The following is an 18,597-nucleotide window of genomic DNA, read 5'->3' on the forward strand; positions in this document are numbered from 1 at the left end:
TTTAGACGAATTCTTAAAAGTAAATGTAAATGCTTATGAAAATGTGTAGAAATCTAAGTCTCACTTCCTTCTGGGATTCGCGTCCCCACCTATCCCTTGGTTGAACTTGATGGATGTTTGTCTTTTTTCAACCATATTAACTATGTAACTATGTAACGGAGATCGAAGCAAAAGGCTTCCTCCATTGTGTCATGGCCATGTCGGCATGGAGGGTAGGTCATCAATATGTAACCAGTGCAAAACACCTTAATATTAAGAAGCCTTGCTGTGTCGGCTGTGATGTTGAAACTACTAGCCAATGTTAATCTGCACATGATTGGTGTTTCAAACCACTTATGGTGGGTTTACTCGGCCCGAGGAGCAGCCAATTATCGGGAAAGGAAACTTTCCTACCCGACAACTGGCTGTTCGTTCAGTGGGGGTGAAACGCTGCATTTACATGAGTAGGAATGATCGCTATTGCTATCGCTCGTCCTCAGGGGTGCACCTAGCCTTTCTGCTGCCTGAGGCGAAAACCGAAACGATGCCCCCCCCCCCCAATGCCAATTCGCTTGTTCATCGGGTGATCGGCTTGATCTTTAGAGAGGCAGATTATTGGGAATTACCTTTCATAGGACCGTTTTATAAATTCATTTAGAGGACTACTTCAGTTTGTTCAATTTAGACACAAATATGACTTAGGGGAGATCCAATTCAATGTACAAATAGCTTTCTATTGATTATTTTATACCTAGGTCTACAAGGGTCATTGTCTACATCTACAGGTAAGAAGGTTTCACCATCAACATAGATGGGGATTCTCTACTGTAAGAATGGCGAGACTAAGGACTCCTCCACAGGAGCTTCTGATGGTTAATTCATTAAACAAGTTCAAGTAGGGACTATATGCCTTTCTTGAAAGTACCGTAATAATATCCCATCTGGAGATGGGATGTTGATCCAGGGATTTAATCTGATTGCTAGATTTGAAGTCGGGAAGGAATTTTTTCCTCCTAATTATTTGTCTTCTGCCTTGAGATTTTTTTTGCCCTTCTCTGGATCAACACGGTAGAACTTTAAGATGGACTTGAAGGACCTATGTGTTTTTTTTAACCTAATCAGCTGTTCTACTAAACGCAAGTTCAACATGTCTCTACAAAGAATGTGTGTTCTACAAAGGGTTTGTGAAAATGTGACAATTAAAGGGGTTTTCCAAGACTTTTTAGGGCTCATGCACACTAACGTATGTATTTTGAGGTCCAAAAAAACACAGATCCGCAAAAAATACGGATGACGTCTGTGTGACATCCATATTGCATCAGTTTTTGTAACAATGCCTATCCTTGTCCACAAAACGGACAAGAATAGGATATGTAATATCTTTTTTGTCAATTGGCATGCAGAAACGGAATGCACACAGAGTAAATTCCGTTTTTTTACGGACCCATTGAAGTGAATGGTTCTGCATACGGGCCGCAAAAAGACAGAATGGACGTGGAAAACAAACACATTCATGTGCATGAGCCCTCATACTGATGACCTATACTTATTATCTGATTGATGGGGGTCCAACACCCAGGACCACCACCAATCAGCTGTTTGACAAGGCAGCGGCGCTTGCAGTAGCACCGCAGACTTCCCTTTGCTATTCCTAGGTCAGTGACAACACATTCATTGGTCATGTGGCCTAGGCGCAGCTCAGCCCCATAGAAGTTAATGGGGCTGAGCGCGATACCAAGCACAGCCGCTATACAATGTTTGGTGCTGTGCTTGGTAAGCATGGAGAAGGCCGCGGCGCTCATGGGAGTGCCGGTACATTCACAAACAGCTGATTGGTGGGTCCCGGGTGTCGGACCCCCATCGATTAGATGCTGATGACCTATCCAGAGGATAGGTCATGAGTATTAATGTCTTGGAAAACCCTTTTAATGTTACTTAGGCCTCTGAGTACAGTATAATACCTGTCAGGTCAGTGGTTGGGACAATACCTAGGGAGTTCTTGAGGCAAATAAGTTTGAGATAATATTATACTGTGTAAATTGTATCAATAAAGATAGAGATGGAGGTTAGAGGGTGGAATAACGATGAATAATACATGGCTGGCAGCTCCAGACCACATTCGAGTCAAGGTTAATAAACATTCTCCCAAAGGGCAAACTCGTTGACAAAAAAATACTTTAACTGCTGTGTTGTGAGAAAAAAGCTCTGACAGGCGATCAAGGTCAAGGATGGATTGTACAAAAACCAGCTCTTCTTATAAGTGTGGTAGCTGGGGTGAGTCATTTCATGCACTTGTATGCTTCATTTATCCTTGCAAGATCCAGATATTGTATTATTTGAGTATCTAACATCATACCCGTAAAAACAATATGTTAATACAAGATGTTTTACTGGAATATGAGTATCATGGACTTAAACAGGAGCAACTACTAAATAATGATGTGTGGCACACCGTACACATCCTAGTTTGAGTCCCGATTTACACAAAGTACACAATTTTATCTGACACATAAAAGATGCAATGAGCAGATAATTGTCCAGATCGTCGGCTCATGAAAAAGGACATTAAAGAGCACCTGTCAGGATGCTTAGCCCATATAACCAGGCATGCTGCCTAGTAAGGTTGATCATTCTGATTAAGACGATATCTTTCTTTCGTTTTTAGCTTGTACCACTGCAAAGATATCATTACTGTTATATTTATGCAAATTAGTTGGAGCACCGAGGGGCTGGCTGTAGCTCTAGGAGCACCATAACAGCAATGCCCCTGTGCTCAGTACACTCTCCCTTCCCATTTGAGTGGCAGGGCAGGATATCCTGATATGCTGCTGCTTGTCAATCACCTCAGATTCACAGTGCACAATATGCTGGAGCTACCACTTCCAGGTGAAATGATGTTGTTAATGCCTATGCGCTTGAAAAGCAGCAGATCTAGAGTGCAGGCACCAGGTTTGTGAGCCACAACACTGGCATCAGAAGCCAGGGCAAGACGAGATGTCTTGCCCTGTCAATCAAATGGGAGCGGCAGTGTAATAAGCACTGGGGCATTGCTCATTCACTTTGCTGGTCCTGTATTACTCTGCGGTTTTTCCTCATGAAAAACGGCATGTAATCCACATCGTGTGCAGTTACCCTACGGCCTCTTTCACGCCAGAGATACAGATTGTGTCAGTATCTCTTCAGGGAAAAACAGATGGTTTTGCACACAACCTTAATCAGTTTTGTCTGCGATTGCATTCAGTGTGCGTTTTTTCCAATCCAGATTGTATGCGGATTACATGCGTTTTTGACACGCATGAAGAAAAACTGAAGAATAACACTCAGCATCTCCTAGCATCTATCAGCCAAAAATGCATTGCACCCAGAAGACTTCCATTTTTCATGCAAAACCCATTCACTTCTATGGAGCCAGAGCTGCGTGAAAAACGCACAATATAGAAGATGCTGCAATTTTTTTCTGAACGCAAAGATGATGTGTAAGAAACTACAGTTGTGCACAGACCCATTAAAATAAATGGGCCAAGATTCAGTCTGGATGCTGTGCATTCACTACACGTATCACATGTGTGAAATCACTGGGACTGTATTGGTCATACTTTATCTTCCCTCATATATAGCCATGAAAAAAGTTGTACTCAGCCAATGATAATAGCGCTTCCAGGTGGCATTACTAGATGCTGGGATATCTTCTCTTGCCCATCATAGGGCTAACAGGACCAGAATATATTTGGACTATTTGGAAAGAAAGAAGATTTTTCAATGCTAGCCATATCAATAGAAATGGGGTGCAATTTGTAGAGTGGCATACACTGGACATAGCTCATCTAAGTAGTGTTCCCCTATGGACAGTGGAGCTTCTGCACATAGAACGATACATCCCAGCTGTGCTCTTCTTCAGATCAGCTGCTGCCCACTATACCTAAAAGTTTTTCGACTGATACAGAAAGGGCAGCATTGAGACTAGGCTGTTAGAAAGTTGCACCCCTTCCTGATTGCCGCAGTAAGGCACAATTTTCGTAGAACCTTTAAAATGACTACTTAAAAAGTAATTCTAGAAACCTTTATGTGAACATAATATACTGTGTATATATATAGAAATACTTTGGCTGTCATGTATTCATGTCAATACACATATATGATATGTATTTCAATGGATGAAATGTGGACATGTTAATTGCTTGATAAACTGAACTGAATAAAAACAGTTTAAACATATATATATATATATATATATATATACACACTCACCTAAAGAATTATTAGGAACACCTGTTCTATTTCTCATTAATGCAATTATCTAGTCAACCAATCACATGGCAGTTGCTTCAATGCATTTAGGGGGGTGGTCCTGGTCAAGACAATCTCCTGAACTCCAAACTGAATGTCAGAATGAGAAAGAAAGGTGATTTAGGCAATTTTGAGCGTGGCATGGTTGTTGGTGCCAGACGGGCCGGTCTGAGTATTTCACAATCTGCTCAGTTACTGGGATTTTCACGCACAACCATTTCTAGGGTTTACAAAGAATGGTGTGAAAAGGGAAAAACATCCAGTATGCGGCAGTCCTGTGGGCGAAAATGCCTTGTGGATGCTAGAGGTCAGAGGAGAATGGGCCGACTGATTCAAGCTGATAGAAGAACAACGTTGACTGAAATAACCACTCGTTACAACCGAGGTATGCAGCAAAGCATTTGTGAAGCCACAACACGCACAACCTTGAGGCGGATGGGCTACAACAGCAGAAGACCCCACCGGGTACCACTCATCTCCACTACAAATAGAAAAAAGAGGCTACAATTTGCACGAGCTCACCAAAATTGGACTGTTGAAGACTGGAAAAATGTTGCCTGGTCTGATGAGTCTCGATTTCTGTTGAGACATTCAAATGGTAGAGTCCGAATTTGGCGTAAACAGAATGAGAACATGTATCCATCCTCTGATGGCTACTTCCAGCAGGATAATGCACCATGTCACAAAGCTCGAATCATTTCAAATTGGTTTCTTGAACATGACAATGAGTTCACTGTACTAAAATGGCCCCCACAGTCACCAGATCTCAACCCAATAGAGCATCTTTGGGATGTGGTGGAACGGGAGCTTCGTGCCCTGGATGTGCATCCCTCAAATCTTCATCAACTGCAAGATGCTATCCTATCAATATGGGCCAACATTTCTAAAGAATGCTATCAGCACCTTGTTGAATCAATGCCACGTAGAATTAAGGCAGTTCTGAAGGCAAAAGGGGGTCCAACACCGTATTAGTATGGTGTTCCTAATAATTCTTTAGGTGAGTATATGTATATATATATATATATCCCAAGCATCACAATCCCAGATAAAATAACTTGTTCCACAAAGTCAAAACCCAACATAAAAGCGGCAGATATACCACACGCACAGGGCATATGGATGTGCATTAATCACTTTGACTCAGTAAACAGTCTCTTTAAAGATTTTCACTGATCAGCTTCTTCGACTTTAGTGGCAGAGAAGGATTAGCAGGGTCAGAAGCTTGTGTGCATGGCTAATCACAGGCAATAGGCAGCACTTCTGAAAGTGTTGGCTTTACAGGGAAATAAGGCACCAGAAAGTAGGGACAAACATGGATTTGCAGAGTCAACAAGCCAATATGACTCCCATCTGATGGCTAATATCCAGTTATTCACAATGAAATGATCCTAGCAAAGCTGCAACTCAAATGTATGTCTGTGAGCAACGGGAAAGCAGGTAGAGTTATACTGTTGAGAGTTTAAAATGAAAACTACACATATTTCCTAAAACTTTTTTTTATTCTGTGCAGCAGATCAAGCTGTCTAAACAGTGATCTGCTGTTGTGATCTGTTGCCTAGGAGCAATAATTCGCTAGGGGGAAGAGTGATCACTGTATAGATCCCTTATCCCCATACAGCGGAAGTGATAGCTGCATGTAACGATCAGTCAATTATGGGGAACATTTGGTACATTCCCGATAATTGTCTGAAACGTCGGTCCTTATGAAAGGACATTTAGTCTGAAGTGATCCAGCTGGTTTATGGAGGCTTCCTTAAAGTCAATGCACCATAGAGAAAAAGTATGTAAATTAGCTTTCCTCTGGAAGAGATTCCTGCAGAAGAAAGAGACACCCATCCGTAGACAACTGTAGTAATCTCATCCACCCAACTGGAACCCTGCTCTGTAATGACCATTGTCAAGAACCTCAAAACAGGTGTCTGCAAATGGGTGTCTCCTCCATTTAGAGAAATCTCTAGCTTGGCTGGTATGCATAGGTATTGATCACTGGAGGACAGAGACTACAGAGAGCCCCTGTGCAAGAACAGTATATGGACCCTTTGCTTACCAACAGATCATCATACAGCGTCCACCTTCTGTTTTTATGATTTTAGTGGGCCCCTTGTACCTCCTGGGTCCCTGTTCAGCTGCAGAGTTTGCACTTAGTGATATGTCCACCCAAGGTGCTGAGGGTTTTCAGTATTTGTCTTGAGTTCCCACTAGGCATACCTGGAAAATCAATAGGTTAATCACTATATATGGGGAAGCTATATTGACTTTAATTTATGGGACAGGAATTTATTGCTACTGCAGTTTGAAAAAAATAACGTTATTAAAGTGTTTTTCCAGGCTCCTGATATTGATGACCTATCTTCAGGATAGGTCATCTATATATGATCGGTGAGAACCTAAAGCCCCAAATCCCTTTGACCAGCTGTTCCTTGCAGTCTCCAGCACTGGAGCTAGTTGGTGAATGAAACAGGAATTAAAGCTCCGTTCAAAAAGTTGTGGCTGTATTGGATTACTGCAGCTCAGTTACCATTGAAGTAAATGGGAGCTGAGCTGCAGTAACCTGACACAGCCACTACACTTTGAACGGAGCTGTGCTTCCTATTCCATTCAAAGTGCTAGTTCCAGCACAGGAGGCAGCAGGGAATGGCTGATCAAGAGAATGTGGGATGTCGGGCCCTCACTGACCAGATATTGATGACCTATCCTGAGGAACATGGCAGCAAGTGTTTGATTTCCCTGCAGCACCACCACAGGAGAGATGAAACATTACACGGTTACAATGGACAGCCAATTTAATGTATGGACATATCAGGGCCTCCACACCTAGATATTCTCCATTCTGGTAAACGGATGAGGATCATTCTGTGTTAACTCGTTGCCTAATAGGTTATTTGAAATGGGGTTTTTAAACCACATAACCTCCAAAAATAGATGGTGTTATAGTCACTTAAAGGATTTTTCCGGGATTTTCATATTGATGGCCTATCCTCATCTTTCCCTAAGAACCCACATTCTCAATGTCGCTACAGGGGCCCCATAATCAGTGATCTTGTAGAGACTTGCTGCTGTCTGCCAATGTGTGATTAGATAATATTTGCATGTAGTGTCACAGTGGGTCCCCAGAATGAATTTTACTGGTGGGCCTAAGGCACACCAGTCTGACACTGAAAATGTCTTGTGCTACTGTCAACCACAATGGATATTCTTTGTGTTTTTCTGCTGTGTCATTTTGCACTCGTTTCTTTGGTGGCACAGGCAATAACATACTGAACATTCAGGGAAGCACATCTGGACTGTAAATGGCTGGCCTGATGCACAGCTTGGAATTCTGTTTATTTGCAACTACATCCTGTGCTATTATCAATGAGCTATTCCTATCTGTGAAATTAGTGGGAGGGAACAGGGAGTGTGCTCCACACGTGCTGAGCTTAGTAAATCCCTATTAAGATGTAAAGTGTGCGAAGGACTAGTAATTGTGTCTGCCCCAGGCTTTGTCTTTAGTCTCTATGGCCTCATCATTATGTGGGCTTCTAACAGCGATATACGCTGGCCCATAAATGGGAATGTGCTCTAAAAGCTTTTATTGGGGGTTGTACTGTAGTCAATCTTACCCATTTCCCTACCTCCCAGTCTTTACAGCCATAGTGCTCTTTTACATAGAGACAGCTGCTTAGATCAGCAGTTAAGTTGGTGAAATATATTTTATTAGGTAGTTTTTGCACCTTGGGTTTTATGGTAAGCATAGATTACACCTATTTCTTAAAGTGGATTTCTGAGTGTTTAATACTGATGACCTACAATGCACTCAGAAAGTCTTAAGACCCTTTCACTTTTTCACATTTTATGTTGCTGCCTAAAATTAAAAAAAAGTCAGGTTTTCCCCATCATTTTGCACTCACTACCCCATAATTAAAATGTAAAAACAGAGTGTTAGAAATCTTTGCTAATTTATTGAAAAGGAAAAACTAAAATCTTGCATTGACATAAGTATTCAGACCCTTTACTCAGTGAAACACCTTTGGCAGCGATAACATCCTCCAGTCTTCTTGGGTGTGATGCCACAAGGTTTGAACACCTCGATTTTGGGATTATCTGTCATTCTTCTTTGCAGAGCCTCTTAAGTCATTATCAGGCCTCTCCAATGTTCGATTGTGTTCAAGTCAGGGCTCTGGCTGGGCCACTCAGTGACATTCACATAGTTGCCCCCAAGCCACTCCTGTATTGTTTTGGCTGTGTGCTTAGGTATATTATCTTGTTGGAGGATGAGCCTTCTGTCCAGCCTGAGTTCCAGAACACACTGGATGAGGCTTTCATTAAAAATATCTCTGTACTTTGATCCCTTCAGCTTTCCCTCAACTCTGACCAGTCTCCCAGTCCCAGCTGTTAAAAAACTCTCACACAGCATGATGCTGCCACCACCATGCTTCACTGTAGGGTTGTTGGGCAGGTGATGAGCAGTCCCTGGTTTCCTCCAGACAGGATGCTTACAGCTAAGGCCAGAAGGTTTAATCTTGGTTTCATCAGACCAGTGAAGCTTGTTTCTCACAGTCTGAGAGTCCTTTAGGTGCTGTTTTGCAACTCCAGGTGGGCTTTCATATGTTTTCTACTGAGAAGAGGGTTCTTCTGGGCACTGCAATAAAGCTCAAATTGGTGGAGTACTGCAGTGATAGTTGACCTTCTGGAAGTTTCTCCCATTTGCACACAGGATCTTTAGAGCTCAGCCAAAGTGACCATTAGGTTCTTGTTCACCTCTCTTACCAAGACCCTTCTCCCTGATTACTAAGTTTAGTGGGGCGGCCAGCTCTAGGAAGAGTCGTGAGTCTTCCAAACTTCTTCCATTTAAGAATTATGGAGGTCACTGTGTTCATGGGAACTTTCAGTGCAGAAGCAATTTTTTGTACCCTTTTCCAGATTTGTGCCTCCACACAATCCTGTCTCTGAGCTCTACAGGCAGTTCTTTACTCCACATGTCTGGAATTTTGCCCTGTTATGCATTTTCAGTGGTGAAACCTCATATACACAGGGCTGTGTCTTTCCAAATCCTGTCCAGTCAACTGAATTTACCAAAGGTGTAGAAACATCTCAAAGATGATCAATAGAAATTGGAGAGAGCTAAAACTCAGGTGTCATAGCAAAGGGTCGTAATACTTATGCCAGGTGTTGAGAAAATCGCCCACAAAGAATTTCAGGAAAAATTTGATTTGACACAAAGCGGAATTTCCTTGTGATTCATGGTAGCGAATCAATTTTCCCTAGAATAGTGTAAAAAAAACTAAAAAAAATCATACTGATCTCATCTATATGCTTGCAATGGGCCGGCCACCACCATCTTGATTGAAGATCTCACACAGAATTCCGTGCGTGTGACGTATGACATCACCACACTGGCCGACGTTGCGAGCAAATGGATGTGGTAAGTATCATTTTTTTTTGTTTTTTTTACTTTTACACTCTGTTATTGCTATCAGATGGCGCAATCAGCTATGAACGTGGCATCTGAGGGACACAATAACAATGTCTTTGCACCTACTACTTACAAAGAATACTTCGACACAAAGCAATTTTTTTTGTAAAATTTGGCGAAGCAGCTGAATCGAATTTTGCAATACTTCGCTCATCTTTACTTACAGTATGTCCATGCAAAATTTCATAAATTTGCAAAGATTTCTAAAACAAAATGTTAAAAAAAAGTGAAAGAGTCTGAAGGCTGTTTTCTGATTTACCCTGGTTAATATAGGTTTTTCAGTTATATTAAGCTTGGTTTACATACACAGTTTTCTGACCAGTCAGGCCAATGTCCAATTATGCAAGATTAGGTAGCCTTTTACACACACAGATAATTTGTTAGGATAGAACTAAACCAACTAAATTTGTATTTATAAATTATGTAATTTACATTATAAACACAGTAGAGAAGATGGATTATTCTGCTGATATTGGTGAAATCCAGATTTGTAGCTAGGATTTCCTTCACCGGGACAATAGTGTCCATTTCCTTCCCAAGCCCTATGTCTAAATATCATGGCCAAGGCAGAGTGGCTCATTGGTTTTGCCCCTGGTGGGGGTAGCTGTTGATCTAATGTCTATGGAGTCCACTCCTATGGGCACTTTATGGTCATTAGTGGTTGTCATCTAGTATTTTTTATCCATTCAGGAGACCAAGATAACCCATATATAGACACTTATTCCTCAAAAACAGTGTATTCTCTCCAAACCACTCATAAATTACAGAAGATAATACATTATTGAATGCATGGCACAGAATTCCAGTTCTATGTGCTAAGTAAATTAGCTGTTAGGTGTTTCATGAGGTTTGAAACATGATTTTCATTAAAAAAAAATTGTATAGCTAAAGGTTGATAGCAATGTTATCTGGAGCATGCTATGGCATCATAGTCATTATTTATTACACATTAATTTTCTGGTATTTGATCACCTGTGATAGCGCTGGTCCTCAGAAGTTCTCGCTAGTTTTTCTACAAAAGCAAATGTAATTACATCATTGAGGTAACACTCCTGGGTACACATCAAAGGTTATTAGACCAATTTTCTTCATATGTTACAACACTGACCAGGGTAATGAGCCAACTAATAAGCCACCTTGGGCATTGTTTGTGTATGACCTGACTGGTGGTGTTTGATAAAATCAGACAAGTGGCCCATATCGGGACAGGTGTTATTATAGTAAGGTGTGACAAACATGTCATCTACTGATGAGAAAACGGTTATCTGAGTACTTTTAATAGGCCAACTTTCTAATCACTCTCCACACTTCCAGCATTCAGGGGAATATACTTGAGGACAGTTTTATCCAATGTGTCATAACATGTCTTCCAAAAACTATGGGGAGGTAAATATTAATTTACATCTCAGGGGTTTGCATAATTATTTCTCATTAGAGACTTAAGAAGCATTAATATTTGCGTGTGGTAAGCAGTGACTTGAACTGTCTCTTGGTCATATCTCTCCGTGTATTTTTATGTTTCCATGTTATATTGGAAAGCATAAGATTGGAGGCTTGTTAATTTAAGGAGTACCAATATAATTGCGTCTGTCATGGGGCAAAAGGCACCTACAGTGTTAACCTAGTTGCCATCAAGAGTAACCACTATACAGTTCCTGCAGATCTTTATGATTCCAACTCACCATCCAGCCCCTGTTTGAATTGATTGCTAATGCTTTCTTTGAGGCTGAAATTCAGCCAAAAATGATCTTCTAATGTAACAAACAACAAATCACATTGGTGGAGTCAGTGACTCTCTGTCCTAGCCATAGAGTAATTTAGCCCCTTAGAAACCACTCAGATTTAATTTGCTTGAAATTAATTGTTGTGCCAGGGAATTCCTCTTATGGATATATCTTAGTGTCTGAAAAAAAAAAATTTGGATGTATTTTTAGGAAGTGACTCCATGGCTTACACTTCCTGTCCTGGCTCTTTAACTTCCCCCTTTGTTTGAGCTTTAAACACAGCAATCATTGTCACTTAACTTTTCCAGTCAGGCCATCACTCGGACCAAAGAGAACCCCGCTGTTGTGACTCCATTAGAGCATGAGATATGACATCACATGACTTCAATTGGGGCAGTGCTGCAGTGACGGTCACTGCCCGCTACATGTTGACGGTGCAGTGTAGTTCCAGCAGCACAGCTACACTTAACAGCTGAATGGTGGGGTACAAGGTGTCGGACTCCCACTGTTCAGCTAGGGATTAGTGTTGATCAAAGTTTACTAAAATTCGATTTGGCTGCTTTGCCGAATTTCACAAAAAATTCGCTTTATGGCGAATAAGTTCATCACAAAGTGCATTTCCTTCTAAGTAGCGATTGCGTCATTGAACCCCTCAGATGCTGCATTCATCGTTGATCACGGCATCTGAGATAAAAAATAAAAAATAATAATACTCACCTTATCTCTTTGAGCGCGAAGAGACCGCCGCAGCCATCTTGATTTAAGATCCCGCATGAAATCTGGTGCGGTGAGTGTTGGCGTCATCATGCTGGCTGGCGTGGTAATGTCATACGTCACAGCTCACGGGAATTTGCTTGGGATTTTCAATCAATATGGCTGCGGTGGCCTCTTCACCCCCAAATGGATGAGGCAAGTATGCTTGTTTTTTTTTTATGCCATTTCAGGTAAAATTGATTCGTTACAATGAAGCACGAAATGCAAATGCATTCCGTCCCGTTTAGTTGCGTTCCTATACTGGAGAGCAAATCGCAACATGTTGTTGTTTGCTTTTCGTCCTGGGATGCGGAGCAAGACGGATTCGGCATGACTCCCAATGCAAGTCAATGGGGACGGATCCGTTTTATCTGCCACAATTTGCCACAATCGGAAACGGATCCATCTTCCATTGAGTTTTAGTGGAGTTCATGACAGATCCGTCTTGGCAATGTTAAAGATAATACAACCGGATCCGTTCGTAACGGATGCAGATGGTTGTATTATCAGTAACGGAAGCGTTTTTGCTGAAGCTTGCCGGATCCAGCAAAAACGCTAGTGTGAAAGTAGCCTAAGTTGAGTAATCGGTTCCAAAGCCCCAAAATGTCATTCAAGATAAGAGAAAATTAAGATTTTAAAAAATAAGCAGATAACTAAAACAGATAAAGCAAGTCCTTCCATATAACAGTCAGGAATATCTACTAACTAGCAACTAATACAGCTGTTTTACCAGAGAAGTGTCCTTGATTGGTTGGATCTGGGTCTGAGACATTGTATGTTGAGTCTGGTTTCAACTTACGATGGCCCAGAAAAGACCATTGTATGTTGAAAATATTGTATCCTGAGGCCATTGTATCCTGAGGGACCACTGTATGTGTAAGTTGCAGCTGACAACAGCTGAAAAAATACAACCTGGAAGATTTCGATTTTGGTAGATAATCTGTCATCACCCTTTAAAAACAATGGTTCGCGTATAATTTTCATACGATGATTGGCAAAAAGTGTCAAAATCATCCATTTCAGCCAATTTTTATTTTATGTGCATGGACAGCTTTCATGTTCCTCTGCTTGTCTGGAGCCTTGAAAACGATTATGAGCTGCCACCTATTCAATAACTAGACACACTTACCCCATAGAAGCTGCCTCTAAAGTATGCAGTCTCTTAATTACCATAAATGTATGCTATAGAACTAATGGGATGAATTAACACTTTAAAATGCTGAGCTATAAGTTCTTGAGTTGTGTTTCCAGTTTTATACTTTATTACACTCTTACAGCTCGGTTAGGGAAGGAAGACATGGCAGTGACGTGTATTAGGAACAAAGCCGCAGGTACAAGGTGCGTAAGAGACTGGAGATCACTCCATGGTCTGATGTCCACAGGACAGTATGTTCCATCTGCCAGTGTAAACTGAGACTGGCCCAGAAACGGGGCATTTCAGCACCTCGCTCTTTTCTACGGCACATGAGGAGATTTCATTTCATCCAACTGTCTCTTCCAGTCTGGATCTAGCACAGGTGGAAGGACTGGCAGATGTGCTGGTAACATGGCCCTGGCTCTAGTAACGCGTCAGTCTCATTTAAACCCATTTGTTGTTAGACTGGGTTAATCAAACAAACCTCAAGAGTGAGAGGTGGAAAACAGCTCTCTTTGTCTTCACTGCTTGCTGTTGGGGAAAGGAATAAAAGAAAGCTGCCCTTTTCAGAAAACTCTCCTTTGTTGAGGTCAGCCTTTACTCACGGGTTAAAGCTTTTAAACAGCTATCTAAAATTTTACTCAGTCCCTTCAACATCCTCACTTCATCTATAATATGATCTACAACAAGGGTCTCCTGGGAGATATTAGGCAGCAAATTGAATCTCTAGGCGCTGTTTCATTCTCGTGTTTCTCTAAAATGTTTTCCGCTGTCAAAAAAAAAAAATATTCAAGTTTTATATGAGGAAAGGGGTTATGAAACGGCAAGATTGAAATCACAAGTATCATAGATCAACTGTCATGTTCTGTATGGTTTATGTCCTTGACCATTTAAATACTATGGGGGACATTTACTAAGACCGAAGATTTAGACGCTGGTCTTAGTCCACGTCTGTTCTAAGTTATGTAGGGGAGCCAGCCTTAGACGCTTTACTGCAACTTGCTTAAATCTACACTAGCTCCCTTGCAGTCATAGATTTTAGTCATAGAAAAGGCGTCGAAAATATTGAATCAGATGGGCCTGCTGGTCCGCCCCCTTCCTCGCCCATGCCAATCCCCCCCCCTTCTCCGCCACCTTGGAAAAGTGGGGTGAGCGGGGAAAAGTCCAAATATGCTACAAAAGTACTCCAATAAGTGGAGTACTTCCCATAATAAATGACCCCTATACTTATAATGCATTATACTGTAAAGCTGGGAAATTATTATTTATTACGTAAACAAAAAAAATGGAAAATGAAATATTATTGTTTAAAGGAAACCTGTCACAATTGAACCTGTCACTATAGAAATGCAGTGCAATCTGCAGGCAGCATATTATAGAGCAGGAGGAGCTGAGTATACTGATATACAGTTGCAAGAAAAAGTATGTGAACCCTTTGGAATTATATGGATTTCTGCACAAATTGGTCATAAAATGTGATCTGATCCTTATCTAAGTCACAACAATAGACAATCACAGTCTGCTTAAACTAATAACACACAAAGAATTAAATGTTACTATGTTTTTATTGAACACACCATGTAAACATTCACAGTGCAGGTGGAAAAAGTATGTGAACCCCTAGACTAATGACATCTCCAAGAACTAATTGGAGTGAGGTGGAGTCCAATCAATGAGATGAGATTGGAGGTGTTGGTTACAGCCGCCCTGCCCTATAAAAAACACACACCAGTTCTGGGTTTGCTTTTTACAAGAAGCATTGCCTGATGTGAATAGTGCCTCACACAAAAGAGCTCTCAGAAGACCTACGATTAAAAATTGTTGGCTTGCATAAAGTTGGAAAGGGTTATAAAAGTATCTCCAAAAGCCTTGCTGTTCATCAGTCCACGGTAAGACAAATTGTCTATAAATGGAGAAATTTCAGCACTGCTGCTACTCTCCCTAGGAGTGGCCATCCTGTAAAGATGACTGCAAGAGCACAGCGCAGACTGCTCAATGAGGTGAAGAAGAATCCTAGAGTGTCAGCTAAAGACTTACAAAAGTCTCTGGCATATGCTAACATCCCTGTTAGCGAATCTACGATATGTAAAACACTAAACAAGAATGGATTTCATGGGAGTATACCACAGAGGAAGCCACTACTGTCCAAAAAAAGCATTGCTGCACGTTTACAGTTTGCACAAGAGCACCTTAATGTTCCACAGCAGTACTGGCAAAATATTCTGTGGACAGATGAAACCAAAGTTGAGTTGTTTGGAAGAAACACACAACGCTATGTGTGGAGAAAAAGAGGCACAGCACACCAACATCAAAACCTCATCCCAACTGTGAAGTATGGTGGTGGGGGTATCATGGTTTGAGGCTGCTTTGCTGCGTCAGGGCCTGGACGGATTGCTATCATTAAAGGAAAAATTAATTCCCAAGTTTATCAAGACATTTTGCAGGAGAACTTTAGGCCATCTGTCCACCAGCTGAAGCTCAACAGAAGATGGGTGTTGCAACAGGACAACGACCCAAAGCATAGAAGTAAATCAACAACAGAATGGCTTAAACAGAAGAAAATACACCTTCTGGAGTGGCACAGTCAGAGTCCTGACCTCAACCCGATTGAGATGCTGTGGCATGACCTCAAGAAAGCGATTCACACCAGACATCCCAAGAATATTGCTGAACTGAAACAGTTCTGTAAAGAGGAATGGTCAAGAATTACTCCTGACCGTTGTGCACGTCTGATCTGCAACTACAGGAAACGTTTGGTTGAAGTTATTGCTGCCAAAGGAGGTTCAACCAGTTATTAAATCCAAGGGTTCACATACTTTTTCCACCTGCACTGTGAATGTTTACATGGTGTGTTCAATAAAAACATGGTAACATTTAATTCTTTGTGTGTTATTAGTTTAAGCAGACTGTGATTGTCTATTGTTGTGACTTAGATGAAGATCAGATCACATTTTATGACCAATTTGTGCAGAAATCCATATCATTCCAAAGGGTTCACATTTTCTTGCAACTGTAGTTTTGTGGAAAAAGTTTCAGCATAGGGTGTATTTTATTCATTTAAAGGGACTCTGGACCTCCAAAATAATTTTCAGAGTAAGCATGCCGTCATGTAGGGTGGTTATCTAGAAACATAACCATACCGGTCTTGAGAAAATCTGTTCCTCTAATCCTGAGAAGTTCTACTTTTATTATGCAAATAAGGTGCACCATGGGCAGTGCGAGTCCATTTGGTGCACCACTGCTTAAGCAGTAACGCCACCCTGGGCCTCCTCCTCTTGTTTGAATGTCAGTGAGAGATAGGAGCAATGATACAGGAGAAGTCAAGTGCACTGAATAGACCTGCCACAGTACACTAGAAACTTTTTGGGTCATTTTATCAAACTGGTGTAAAGTATAAATGGTTTAGTTGCCCATAACAACCAATCAGATTCCACCTTTCATTTTTCACAGCTCCAGTTCTACTTTACACCAGTTTGATAAGTGACTATATATATATATATATATATATATATATATATATACACTGCGTGCAGAATTATTAGGCAAATGAGTATTTTGACCACATCATCCTCTTTATGCATGTTGTCTTACTCCAAGCTGTATAGGCTCGAAAGCCTACTACCAATTAAGCATATTAGATGATGTGCATCTCTGTAATGAGAAGGGGTGTGGTCTAATGACATCAACACCCTATATTAGGTGTGCATAATTATTAGGCAACTTCCTTTCCTTTGGCAAAATGGGTCAAAAGAAGGACTTGACAGGCTCAGAAAAGTCAAAAATAGTGAGATATCTTGCAGAGGGATGCAGCACTCTTAAAATTGCAAAGCTTCTGAAGCGTGATCATCGAACAATCAAGCGTTTCATTCAAAATAGTCAACAGGGTCGCAAGAAGCGTGTGGAAAAACCAAGGCGCAAAATAACTGCCCATGAACTGAGAAAAGTCAAGCGTGCAGCTGCCAAGATGCCACTTGCCACCAGTTTGGCCATATTTCAGAGCTGCAACATCACTGGAGTGCCCAAAAGCACAAGGTGTGCAATACTCAGAGACATGGCCAAGGTAAGAAAGGCTGAAAGACGACCACCACTGAACAAGACACACAAGCTGAAACGTCAAGACTGGGCCAAGAAATATCTCAAGACTGATTTTTCTAAGGTTTTATGGACTGATGAAATGAGAGTGAGTCTTGATGGGCCAGATGGATGGGCCCGTGGCTGGATTGGTAAAGGGCAGAGAGCTCCAGTCCGACTCAGACGCCAGCAAGGTGGAGGTGGAGTACTGGTTTGGGCTGGTATCATCAAAGATGAGCTTGTGGGGCCTTTTCGGGTTGAGGATGGAGTCAAGCTCAACTCCCAGTCCTACTGCCAGTTTCTGGAAGACACCTTCTTCAAGCAGTGGTACAGGAAGAAGTCTGCATCCTTCAAGAAAAACATGATTTTCATGCAGGACAATGCTCCATCACACGCGTCCAAGTACTCCACAGCGTGGCTGGCAAGAAAGGGTATAAAAGAAGAAAATCTAATGACATGGCCTCCGTGTTCACCTGATCTGAACCCCATTGAGAACCTGTGGTCCATCATCAAATGTGAGATTTACAAGGAGGGAAAACAGTACACCTCTCTGAACAGTGTCTGGAGGCTGTGGTTGCTGCTGCACGCAATGTTGATGGTGAACAGATCAAAACACTGACAGAATCCATGGATGGCAGGCTTTTGAGTGTCCTTGCAAAGAAAGGTGGCTATATTGGTCACTGATTTGTTTTTGTTTTGTTTTTGAATGTCAGAAATGTATATTTGTGAATGTTGAGATGTTATATTGGTTTCACTGGTAAAAATAAATAATTGAAATGGGTATATATTTGTTTTTTGTTAAGTTGCCTAATAATTATGCACAGTAATAGTCACATGCACACACAGATATCCCCCTAAAATAGCTAAAACTAAAAACAAACTAAAAACTACTTCCAAAAATATTCAGCTTTGATATTAATGAGTTTTTTGGGTTCATTGAGAACATGGTTGTTGTTCAATAATAAAATTAATCCTCAAAAATACAACTTGCCTAATAATTCTGCACTCCCTGTATATATATACAGTACAGACCAAAAGTTTGGACACACCTTCTCATTCAAAGAGTTTTATTTATTTTCATGACTATGAAAATTGTAGATTCACACTGAAGGCATCAAAACTATGAATTAACACATGTGGAATTATATACATAACAAACAAGTGTGAAACAACTGAAAATATGTCATATTCTA

The sequence above is a fragment of the Bufo bufo genome, chromosome 5 (assembly GCF_905171765.1).
Source record: "Bufo bufo chromosome 5, aBufBuf1.1, whole genome shotgun sequence".
Lineage (NCBI taxonomy): Eukaryota > Metazoa > Chordata > Amphibia > Anura > Bufonidae > Bufo > Bufo bufo.